Raw genomic sequence first — 13,177 nt, forward strand, 5'->3', positions numbered from 1 at the left:
TATTGCATCATCCATTGCAGCCTGGTCATCCTGGAAGGGGGATTACCTCATGTGCAGTCCCTTCTCAAGGTTTCTTCATTTTCCTCATGTTGAGGTTTTTGAGTTTTTCCTTGCCCTCATGTAGGTTTTAGATCAGGGGATGGTGTAATAATAGTCTGTGATTTGCAATAATCTGTGGTCTGTGCAGCCCTTTTAGACTCTTTGTGATTAAGGGCTCTACAAATAAACATGACTTGACTTGAAAAGTATACAGTAATCATTTTTTAAATCTTTAGTATGGTCCTATTTATTTTAGGACTGTATATGATTGAAACTGTTGTATTTCAATATATACACATGGATTGTTGTCAACTATCCGTCCGTTATCTGCACCGCTTATTCTCAGTAAGGTCGGGGGGGTGCTGGAGCCCATCCCAGCTATCTCCGAGCAGTGAGCAGGGGACACTCTGGACTGGTTGTTGTCAACTAACAAGACCATTATTACTGTATATGAATAGGTCACGCTGAAGGGTTAATGTAGAAAGATGATAAATCTTTATTTAAAAAAATCTTGGACAATTGCAAAACCCACAAAACAACCTGTAGTAACCCACAAATGCTAGCCAAGCAGGCGGAGCAATTGGATTGGGTGGGCGGAGCTAAGCTAATATTTTGAGGTGTTTGCACAGTGTAAACAGACATCATAATAAAAAGACACATCCTGCTGCTACAATTGTACTGGGTCATTCAAAGGTCATCACTCACTTAGTTCCCTTTTATAATTGCAGTCCTTGCTTAAAAATAGTAATTTACTTTAAACACGAAACGAAGAAGAAAAATAGCTCAAGCCATGTTGTTTATTTCTAAAATGCACAAGACCCTGACACAAGTCGGTTCTTGTGTGGGTTTACTTTTGGCTCACTGCCGAAGGCCTAAGCTCACTTAGTTAGTACGACGTGAGGTCTTCAGTTTTCACAGGGCACCACATATGTATTGTATTTCAGATAAGGGAAAGGGTGTGTGGCTTTTGATGTTTTTTTAAATGAGAAAAAAATAAATATTTTATAGAGTGACAATATTGGGAATGATAAGCAGTCTTGGGAATTGTCTTAGGTTACGAGAGTTAGATCTAGATTATTAGACTCAGTTTATATTGTTTACTGCTGATTGCTATTTTATTATATTGTTTACTGTTTATATTAGTTGCACTTCAAGTGAAGGATACATTTGTTGGTGGTGAAGTGCAATAAATATTACAAAGTTCTTTAACCCAACTACCTGTCTGTTCTTCTCTATTCAACTGACTCGCATACTGCTCAAAAAATTTCAAATTATTTGACATGCAAGAACTTCTTTTTAAAGGAATGAAAAAAGTTACTTTCCCTGGTAATTAGATACTTTTACAGTAGAATAATTAAATTACTAACTCAGTTACATTAACTATAAAAAATTATTTTTTTAAAGTAACGTGCCCAACACTGATAATAAGTGGCTCAATTCATCTTGAAAAAGTTCTGAGATATTGTTAGTTTATAACTTGAAAAATCGATACTTCGCTCCTCATCCTGTTTCTTCGAAGCACCGCTTTTCTGTGCAGATGGTGCAGCCCTTCTCTCTCTTACTCAGTGCCCCCCTACTCTCAAAGTTTATTTCTGAGTATGACTAACAGGCCCACTTTTGGCAACTCTCTTTACCTTCCCTGCTCCTGCATTCTGCCTTCCAGACAGGAGAGAGCAAAATCTCTAAACCCACCCTGACCAGAAGAGAAATGTCAGAAAGCGCACAACGGTATAGAAAAGGACAATACTCAGTGAAATTTGTGTGGTAAAGTGGTCGGCTACAGTGGCAACACCACAAATTGACATACACACAAGAAAAAAGGGAGCAATTTGTAAGCACAATATAAGATGTTGAATACATTTGTTTGTTTTTTTTCACAATTCTTGTTGATTTTTAGGGAAATATTTTGAGGTCAAGTCACATCTATTTATATAGCCCTTAATCACAAAACTGTCTCCAAAGACTGCACAGGATTACAATTACACCATTACCTGATCTTAAACCAACAGCGGGCAAGGAAAAACTCAAAACCTCAGCGTGAGGAAAAAAGAAACCTTGAGAAGGGGCCTCAAAAGTGGTAATCCCCCTTCCAGGATGACCAGGGTGGAATAGATTTAGCATTGAGTTGCAGTACACAAAAAATAGTAAAGGTTTTTTACATATAGGTTTAAAGCCTGAAATAGGGCAACATGCACACCTTTTTGGGGCCGAATTCAAGCACATATTAAGCACTTTCAAAGCCAATTTTCTAACTGTTCCAGTACCATTATACAAATAAATCCATAACCTTTGTAATAAAACCCTAATTCTAGCCCTAAACTTATTTTGGAACAATAAAATTGGTTTAAAGCCCCAACCCAAGCTCCTAGCCTGAGCTCTACACCCAACTATAGCCCTAATTCTGTTTCAAACTTTAAAACCTATTTTTAAATCCCTCATTCAGTTTAGAACCCTGATTCTTCTTTCTCTCTTTCTGATATAGCTCAAACCCTATCTCCTAACCCTAGCCCTACACCTAACTAAAGCTATAAGCCGAGCTCTAAACCTATTTTGGAACTCTAGATTCAGTTTAGACCCCTTAACCTACACCTAACAATAGGTGTAATCCTAGCCCTAACCTGGTTTTAAACCATAACCCTAGCTTTAAACCTATGTTGGAACCCTACATTCAGTTTATACCCAAATAAGGAGCCTAAACCTCATTTTCTAACCTTATCCCAATCCTATTTTGGAACCACAAAATAAGTTTAAAACCCTTATTTGAAGCTCAAACCCTAGCTACTAACCCTAGCACAACACCTAAACTGAGAAACATTCCAACAATTTCAACCGTTTACAAGGACATCATTTAAAATTCAAGCACTTTTCAAACCTTGCAATCACAACATTAAAATTAAAATATTTTCAAGGATTTTAAGCACCAGTACAAACCCTGAATACATCAAAAGGTTCTTGGGGGGCCAATACATTTTCAAGGCATTTTGTGGAACCTGCATTTCTATTGAGTGGAGCTAGGTAGAGCGCGTTACATACCGTGTGTGGAAATTATTCTTAAGAGTTTCTTAAAAACAAGTTTGTGTCAAGATTTCCAAAATGAAAATATTAATCAAATAATTGATTTAGGGGGGTTGTAACAAGTTATTCATCACACTTTATGGGTTTTTTCTATTGTTTGTTTATAACTTGAGGGGGTCTGCCTTAAAACGTGACTTTTAGAACCTACTCTTTTTCTCTTTTGGACTAATGCACAGTTCTTGACAGAAGTGTGGTTATTTCAGTTAATGACAATCGCTAAATTCCAAAAACAAAAAAATGTAATGGTTTGCTAGAAAGTCTGGGCCGCTAATTCATCTCTGAGCAGAGATCAATGTAAATAAAATACTGTGAATGTTAGGAAAAATATGCATGTTTTGTTCATTTTTTATGTACAGGTGTGGGCAGATCCAAAAATCCATATTATTGATCCTAAGCAAGTATTTGAAATGGATCAGTACTATTGTCCTGGGATTTATATTTCTCCCCTTCACCAATTAAGTCAAAGCGCCACTTCTAAATTTAGATCAGCGGTATCCAACGTGGTGCCCGCAGGTGTCAGTTGAGGTGCCTCTGGACCTTTGCTGAAATTAGCTCACCAGTACTGGTAAAAAAAAAAAATATTGGTTGGCTGGGTTTATTCTACCCTATTTTTAAATAATTAACCTGGTAATACTATAATGATAACAATAATAACATAGTAATGACATTATACAATTTTTATATAAATGTAGATCATTTCATTTCATTTTTCATTTAGACATTTAAATAAATAAATTCCAGTTCAAGTGCTTCATGGAAAAAAAAATCTGTACAAGTATTAATAATTATGTTTGGTACAAGTAAAAATAACTATGTGAGATCATAAGCCCGAGCCCAACCCAAAATTCGGATTGGGCTTAAAATGTCAATCATTGCATTCGGGTCTGGCTGGGCTTCTCTGTCGCTGACTTATTTTTATTGTTGTTATCCACCTGTCATTGTTTTGCTTTGTCTCTCAGCATCTCTCAAAGTGCTGCACATCTTGTGGACATACTGCTGTTGTGGTAAATTGTCCAATTTTCAAGCCGTCAAAATGAAGAATAGCCTTAAATTTTTCCCTTCAACTCTTAAAATGATCCGTCAATGATGGAAAAGTGTTGGTTAATTTAACATCATCAGACACAGAAATATAAAAGATGAAAATGTGTATACATACAATCTTGTTCACTTTGATTTTGTTACAAAAGACATGCTTCAAGTGTCTCCAGGTAAGGGATGCGCGCGATGCATTCCGTCCCCCTCTTGCGCAGCAGAGTCTGCATCTCAGGCATGCAGGCGTGCGGAGTCAGTCAAAATCACCCCTTCTCATCCCGAGTCTTCACAAATAAAATATGAAATTTTGGGCTCTTTGGGCTCGGTCCTGCAAATCACATTATTTGGTTAGGCCCGGGCTGGGTCAGGCATTAATACCCGAGGGCCTGGGCCGGGATGCATTTTTTAGGGCTGATCTTACCTCTCAGTGACACGAGGAGAAAAGGTATTGTGACAAGGAGTTTTAAATATGAATTTCCTCTTGGGAACTTATGGAGCGGAGAGTAATTGTAAAGGACTAAGCAATGATTTCCGCAAATGTCACTTGGACGCAGGTTTTGTTTGTGTTCTGAATGGGCGTGCAAATTTCCAACCATTTGAATTCACAGCAAAAGTTCAGAGATGAAGAGATATAAAAATGTTTTTTAAAAATCCTTTGAAGTATTTGATTCCTGAAATGGGAAGGCTTGTAGGATGCTACGTCTGCCGGGTTTGAATTTTTCTCCTCTCCCCTTTATAAGCTAACCCTGAGGGTGGTCTGGCTAACTGTTGTGGTCCCCGCTGAAGTACCATACAATTGCGAGGAGTAAGACGCCCATGCAGACAATTAGTTGCTGGTAGATGTGCAGAACTGGCAGTTGGTTCTGATGGGCTTCTGCTTCTCTGCGTCCCTGGATAAACACAAGATGACAATGTCGAAGTTTAGGATGTGACTTTTTACTGTGTGAATGCTCTTCAAAGAAAAATCTCACATGTTTCTATCATTAAAAACACATAAAACCCCAAATAGTTGGATCCATTTAGCTGGGCCTGAAATAGCGCCTTGTGATGATGTCATACCCCCCGGGATACTGGAGTTCCATTCCAAGCAGGAATTGAGTTTACCTTGGAGACGGTTGCTATGTTCCACTGACTCAATCATCTCATTTTTTAAACAGACGCAACTCTGTTTCATGACCGAAGAGATGATTTGTTGTCTGATTGTGTCGCTTGGTAATTTTAGCTTTATGGATAACAGGTTTTGATTGCTGCTGGTGTTGACAAACTAGGCAGTCCCTGACAATTAAAATATGTTCTTCTTTTGCAAGTCAAAATTCATGATGGATAACGAAATTTTGTTGAAGGGGTGTAAACCTGTGGGGGGTAGATAGTTTTAAGTCATTTGGGTGGTATGTGGCAGAAGGTGGTGGTTTTGAGGAGGATGTGAAGAAAAGGCTGTGTGAAGGATGCAAGGCAATGTGTATGCTGAATGGATTGTTCAAATGTAGAGATCTGCGGATAGATGCAAAGCAGTGATGTATGGCTCAGAGGCATGGGGTTTGAGAGTAAATGAGCGTAAAAGGTTAAATCCCTTTGAAATGAGATGTGTGTATAGTATGTGTAGAGTGAAATGCCTGGATAGGTTGAGGAATAGGGAAGTAAGGAGAAGAGCTGATGTGGTAAGAAAGCTTGCTGAGAGGGTTGCTGAAAATGTTTTAGATGGTTTGGACATATGTAAAGAATGGTTGAAGGCCGTTGGACTAAAATAATGTGTAGTGCAGAAGTGTTAGGAAAATTTAAAATTGTAAATTTGTAGGTTATCAAATCAACTCTCCAATTAAAGCAAGTACATTTTCTATTTGTAAACTCAGTGCATATTTTCCATCGATAAGGATTGTTTATTATCCAACAACATCTCACAACAAGACAATATGAAAACCTGAGCTCTTTTTTTGGGCAGGTAACTTGATGTACACATCACTGACTCTCCTCCTTAACCCCTTAAGATTGTTGATAAACCAAGTCGTGTCTTCACGATGTCACCAGTCACAGAAGTACATAATGCCACATACTGTATCATTGGAAAGCTTAAACTCTTGGCATTTAAGATATCATAGCTAGATAACATATTACCATTTCAAAATGTACTCATCACAGAAACACAATCAGACTGGAACAAAATACCTGAAAACTATAAAGACAGCATAACTCACTCAAAAGTCTTGTAATGTTGCACTTGTGAAACGTGTGTTCCAACTCAGATTACTCAATGTAAGCAGCACTTGAACTTATTTTAGTTTACCTTTTTAAAGAGACCAAAACTGTCCATACGGTTTAAGAAGAGCATTCAAGTGACTTTAAAAACGTCCTGGATAGGGATTTTAGGCAAACTTGATAGGAATGTTTTATTTTGGGCTGTTCACCCCTTTTTGTACTATTACTCCATCTACCTGCAACAAATAACTTAGGCATTATCCACAAAAACTACCAAATAGTAACTTATTATAAATGATTTGACTTATTAACACATAAACCAATATGTTGACTGGCTTGCATGCGCCAGTGTTCCTCACATGACCTCAAAGTTCAAAAAGTCAAGACTATATTCAAAATGCATTATATCGGTAAAAAATTGGACTATACGGATGTAATATATATATATATATATATATATATATATATATATATATATATATATATATATATATATATATATATATAGATTCCACCCATAAAACATGTAGTATCTCCTCAAATTTTGCACATTTCTTAATTAGGAAATACAGGGACCCCTCGCTTCTTTGCGCTTTGGTTTTGCTGCTTTCAATCCTTTGCGGATTTCTAAATGAATCGATTTTGTATTTGTTGTCGTTAATATCATTGTATTGGCATTGTGTTCAGCGGGTACAGATTAAGGTGGGCACTCTGTGTTGTGTGGTTGTGACCGTCTGTGTGCGCGGCCTTGATTGGCTGATGTATGGTGTTAGTCAAACAGTGGGCTGCCTCCGTAAAGAAACTAGAGGCTCTGACTTTGAAAAAAAAGTTCATCAATTAAATTAGACTCTTAAGTTAGAAGAGCACGACAAAATTGTGATCATCAGCTGGTGCTTTATGGGATTATCATCGGGTTCCACCAACGACTTGTGCAGCATCTGGGCAAAGCTACAGTAAGAACGGTGCTGTTGGTCCAGCCTACTGCAAATGGCTATGCTAAAAACTCTTAAAAGCCACCGCTGCAGACCCTGTATCTTGCCAATGCCAAGTCTAGTCCTCATTAAATGAATGACATGGAGCCACAACTTGTGGGAAACCATTATATTCGGGACGGTCTTGTTTTGAACATCGCGGCGATCTGTCTCACTCAGCTAGCCGCTCTGTAAATTGCTTTCTTACACTGAAAGGAGAAGCCCTCTAATTTTGTTCTACTTTTGTATTATGACAAAAAAACAATTCATTCAACCGCTAATATAAGTTTTGTGTTAATATTTGTAAAACTATAATTGTTTATTGTTACTGTTGCATACTTTCAGTCGGTATTGACGTTATCTCAAGGCAAGTTTAACCCTTAGGTGGGTTTTTTGAGGTGCAACGCTACTTCGCGGATCTTCACTTTTTGCGGGTGGTTCTGGTCCCCATTAACCACGAAAACCGAAGGATTTCTGCACCTATAAAACACCTGGAAATAGTTGTTTGTGATCATAGCAGGTGTTTTGGTTTGGCCTGACTTTTACTTTTGTCTTTATTCCTTACGTCAACAAGCTCATGATTTGGCCAACATCCAGATAGTCATTCATTTCCCACCCCTGCAGCAACAGAAGGAAAATCCTCTTTAGAATGTGCCAGGCATGAAAAGTTGGGTTCATTATGCTACTAAAAGAATTTACATCCATTATTTTCACACAGGGATGTCATTGCAAAAAACACAACATTGACTACTGGGTGCACACACATGGTGTTGCTGTCAAGTTCTGGTTCAGTCGCTCGCTTACATAAATGTTATAAGAATGACGTCCTGCCTTGGCCTCACGCCTTTTGGTTTATAGCAAGAACAGCAGCACGAGAGCAAGCCAGAGACTAAGGAGAGGGGGCATGAATAGATGAACAGGAAATAATATAGAAAAGCCAAAGCCCACTTAGTGCACTGTTGCCAGGATAGGAAACAGGTGAGGGCAGCAAAGACTGTTTTTCCCAGTTATGAATCACGGCTGCACGGTGGATGAGTAGTTAGCGTGTCCGCGGCACAGTTCTGAGGTGATGGGATCAAATCCAGCTACCACCCTTTCTGTGCGGAGTTTGCATGTTCTCCCCAATGTTTGCCTGGGTTTCCTCAAGTGTTCTAAAAACATGCATGTCAGGTTAATTGGCCAGTCTAAATTGTCCCTAGGTGTGAATGAGCGAGTGAGTTGCCTGTCTCTGTGTGCCCTGTGACTGGCTGGCAACCAGTTCAGGGTGTCCCCTGCCCACTGCCTGAAGAGAGCTGGGATAGGCTCCAGCATCCCCGCGACCCTGATGAGAAAAAGCTGGGCAGATAATGGATGAATCATTTCCAGGGTTCGTTCACCTTTTTCATGGCCAAATTTAAGCACTTATTGGACTTTCAAAACAAATTTTATTTGCTGGTTTTGTGAGATTGTGCACCAGGAGAGTAAACGGGCCACAACATACGTGCTAAAAATCATTTCATCATTTAAATTAGATTTTTTTGTTGTGAAACTTCGAAGGTACTATAAACTCTCAGTTGAACAAGTGGTCAACGAGACATCTACCTTATTCTCTGTTCTAAAGGCACACCTCAAAACCAGAAATTGCGCAGTAATTTAAAAGTGTGACATATAATCTGGTGCGCCTGATAGACCAGAAATACGATAAATGAAATTGGAAATGCCTAATCTCAACGAAATACTTCAACGTACGTAACCTTTTATTAATTAATCACGCAAATTTAGTTATAAAATCAGGTATAATAGTATTTATGTTCTATGATTTTTTTTTTTTTTTAAACTTTGATGAATTTTTTAAATGCAACCCTCGTTTTTTTCTGTAGTTTTCTTTAATGGCCCATAGATATATGAAACCATGATCTCATAAAGAAATATTTTGAGCGTGCCACTTATAATCAGATACACATTATAGGCCAGAAAATACGATAATTTTTCAATTTTGATCGCTATGAGCCGTCATCATGACATAGAGATATGCAGTCAATCATTTCGCAGTTATGCTTAGGGGAAAGATTTATAGCACAGAAAGTGAAGAGATTCAAAATGCAGCATGCTGTTGATTTTGGGGCAGGGTGTAAATCCATCAATGCTTGTGTCGCTGTGATTGCAGACAACTGCCAAAACTGCAGGAATTGAAAAAGTCAACACATGTGTCAGTTTGGTCCTCAAACTGCTGTGCAGTGTTTCTATCAAGCAGCACATTCACAATGTTGATTGCTGTTTTATTTTTATACTTTTTTTTTGATCAGTTAGCTGTTGCAAAACAACTCATGTGATTTTGTTGTCCAGCCTCAACTTTCTATGCTGCCTTCCTAAAATAACTTATAACAAGGGCTACTATTAAAAGGCTTGCGCACATACACAAGGAGAAACTGGCTCTGGCTTTGTTATTGTGAGCCTAATAGCAAGGTTGCCTTAGTCATAGTTACAAAACAAGAACAAATTACAACATTGTACGAACACTTGCTCAGTGGCCTCACTTCAACCTTTTAATGTGACATGAAAATATTTGGATGTGAGAGGGATTTTTTTTAAACATAGGTGAAATGACCTTAGCAATTATATTGTATACCACAGCCATACCCCCCTAGTGGAGGTGGCTAGAGTCATTTCTGACTCTTTTTGGGAGATTGATTCAGAGGAGGGGATTCCCAGCCCCCTCACTCAACCCAACGGAGGTGTTGGGAGTCATTAGGTGACCAACCCCCCCAATTCCAACCCCTAATGCTGAACGCAAAGCAGGAAAGCAACGGGTACCAATGTTTAAGTCTTAGGTATGACTCGGCCGAGGCTTGAGCCACAACCTCCCCGTCTCGGGGCGGGCGTCTTTAGCAATTATGCTAACATTTCATTTCACTATCGTTCACCGCTTCTCTGCTTAGGTGAACCAAGCGAAATAAAGGATATAACCCACCTGGTTTAAGGGGGTTAGGAAAAGCTTTTTTATATATTTCGTATAAATATTTATTGGTATTTTGATTTTGAGTGCAATAAAGAATTATTTTAGAAACAGGAATTTTTATTTGGGAGAAAATCCGAAATTGTGCTTGTGATTCTCACTCAAGCCTAATATCTCTGTAGAGAGATCTCAAGCATCACTATCAGGTTTCCGGGAAAGATTAAAAACAAAAATAAAAGAAGTCCACCAAACCATGTAAAAGATATTCTGTCACACTTTCCATGTAGGCATAACACTCTAGCTTGACACCAGTTGCCTCCAAGGTACGCTTGGGAGCTCCAATCATTTCCCCTGGACCTTTGAACTTAAAATATATTATAAAAGACCATTTTTTCCAAATTACCACAGAAAGTGTAGTGGTCTTCCCCACAATCATGCAGATATGTTGAAGAATATTCCATGCGCCAGGGGACTCGAGAAATTTAGTCTCAAAGTTGACTGATTTGGTTCATATCTCAAAAAGAGCTGTGACATAACCAGATGACAACAAAGACCCATAACAATGGCGAGTCCCGTCAAAAAACAGGCAGAAATTGTAGTAAACAGGCGTTGCATAGCACTCATTTGTGCCTGGAGAAACTGGAACTTTGCTTACCGTGTCGCTGGGGGACTTCTGTCTATTTTGTCCGATTTGCGTGGTTGAATCAGCGAAAGCTGCGTGAGTTAAGTTTGCGTGTCGTTGTGTACAGCGTGCGTTCCTTTTTTTGCCTTTGCCTGCTATAAGTAAGGTGATTGGGAGTTTTCCTTTGTGTTTTACGCGGCGTTTCTTGCAATTAATATACTATTGTCCAGATGGCTCACCGTTAGCGTCCGGGTTAAGGCTCCAGGTTTTGTCTGGTCCAGGTTAGGGTTAGGGTCACCTAATGACTCATAAAATGGGAGAAAGACCACCCAAAAAATCTCTATGTAGATTGCAGCGGTGAGCTGTTATGGCCTGCAAGGCCTTCTACAAATATTTTAATCATTTGATGTCAATTACATTTTGTCCATGAATACAGACGCTCCCCTACTTACGAACATTTGACTTCAGCAAAACAGTAGATACAATTTTTTTTTCGTGATGTTGAAAAATATCCGGACATTGCTGTAAGTTAGATTTTGTGTTGTGTGCACCTTTATCCGAGTAAAGGACAGTACTGTAGTGCTTCTTTCCGCCGCGTGGCGCTGTGAGAGGTCACCCAGCATCCACCTCGAAGAAGAAATCCGACTCCTACATTCTAGTTCGTGTGTAATGTAAACACACTGCACTGTATCTCTATCATGCTAAGAACTTTGACATTTTAATTGTTTAATATGCATCTATTTAATATGGTTGGCGTAAAGTGTAAAGAATTGGCGAGCCAATTCTTTTAAAATATAAGTGGAATAAGAAAGCTTGATACGGTTGAAAAAATGGTTGGATCCCCTTTTTTTGTCAACTTTTTACCACAGAGGAGGAAGTCGCCTAACTCTTCCAAAAGTTTAACTCAACTTTATTTATCTTTATAGTCAAGTCAATTCATGTTTATTTGTATAGCCCTTAATCACAAAGAGTCTCAAAAGGCTTCACAGACCACAGAATGTCAATGCCTAATGCGCAGCTTTGTATTTCAGTACTATGCTTTTTTATTCAGCCTGCTTTGTAACGTTATGGAGCATATTAATTTATCAAACATTTATTTTTCAGTTTTAAAACAATCCAAGTTACTTATACAAGCCTTAAACATACTTATATAAACCTTAAACATACATTCCATACAAAATATAGCACTGAAGCTACTTATGAATGAATTCAACTTACGAACAATTGTCCGGATTGTCTCGTTCGTAAGTAGGGCAGCGTCTGTACTTATTGCTGCTTATTCTTAATTGTCTGTCAACTTACTTTCATTACGTTTACCGTGGTTGCACTGCTTCCAAATGTGTGTTTTCATGTTTAGGAATAAACCCAATCACATTTCAGTTATTACTTGTTGCCAGGGTCTACGATTGGCTGCTGGCATTAACAGTAGTATCACAATGAAAAGGTGAAGACTAATACAGTATCCTCGAGTCCACTGCCTCCATCCATCCATCCATCCATCTATTGTCTTCCGCTTATCTGGGGTTGGGTCGCGGGGGCAGCAGCCTTAGAAGGGAAGCCCAGACGTCCCTATCCCCAGCCACCTCCTCTACCTCATCCGACAGGATCCCGAGGCGTTCCCAAGCCAGCCGAGAGACATAGGCTGAGTCCCATTCTTCGCGCTTTCACTCGCTATGTGCCCTAGTCACTCGGTTTTGCGCGTTCACGTGAAAATGGGGTGTGTCCCGATACTCTCAAGACCGAGGGAGAAGTGCCCTCAAACCATGTCATAACCACTTCAGACGGAGGGAGCTCTCTACCTCACTTGGAAGCTAAGTGACTAGCCAGAAGGCAATGCAAATTCTCAATATCAACAAACATGCCTGGAAAGGAGCCGCATAAATGTAAGTAGTTTTCCACAACTACGCATGTATTTGCAACGAAATATATTGAGATATCTTAGACGTAAATGCAATAGAAAATCGTATTTTCGCGTTAAAACATGAACATTGCAAAATCGCCACTTTACGAAGTGCACAAATCTACCGAGGGAGCTGCCCAAAAAAAATCATCACGCTGAGCATCCTATACACAGTTGTTTTTGTACAATACACCAGCATGAAGTAATTCTTGTTTTTTTCCACCCAACCTAAAGGCCACTGTAGAACGTCCCGTGGAAGAGCTGGTCACCATCACAGCTACCGCACCATCCACACCACCGGGCACGTCGTCGGCATCTTCCAATCCGGCGCCAAACCCCAAATCACCCAGAAAAAAAAGGATGCACCATACACTCATTGATTTTTTGAAAGAGGAGTCTGCCGGAATGAA

General features: G+C 39.2%; 1 long non-coding RNA gene across 1 annotated transcript in view; it reads right to left on the bottom strand.

Annotated features, from left to right (window-relative positions):
* Positions 1 to 4,133: 4,133 nt before the first annotated feature.
* LOC148353487 (uncharacterized) overlaps positions 4,134 to 13,177 on the bottom strand; it is a 52,962-nt gene continuing 43,918 nt past the window's right edge. The window contains exons 4-5 of the long non-coding RNA XR_015852468.1: positions 4,568 to 5,036; positions 4,134 to 4,474 (exon numbers count right to left, since the gene is read on the bottom strand). This is a non-coding gene — a long non-coding RNA (uncharacterized LOC148353487). The remainder of the gene's footprint in view (positions 4,475 to 4,567; positions 5,037 to 13,177) is intronic.

The sequence above is a fragment of the Urocampus carinirostris genome, chromosome 13 (genome assembly GCF_059441175.1).
Source record: "Urocampus carinirostris isolate Australia breed hairy pipefish chromosome 13, RoL_Ucar_1.0, whole genome shotgun sequence".
Classification (NCBI taxonomy): domain Eukaryota; kingdom Metazoa; phylum Chordata; class Actinopteri; order Syngnathiformes; family Syngnathidae; genus Urocampus; species Urocampus carinirostris.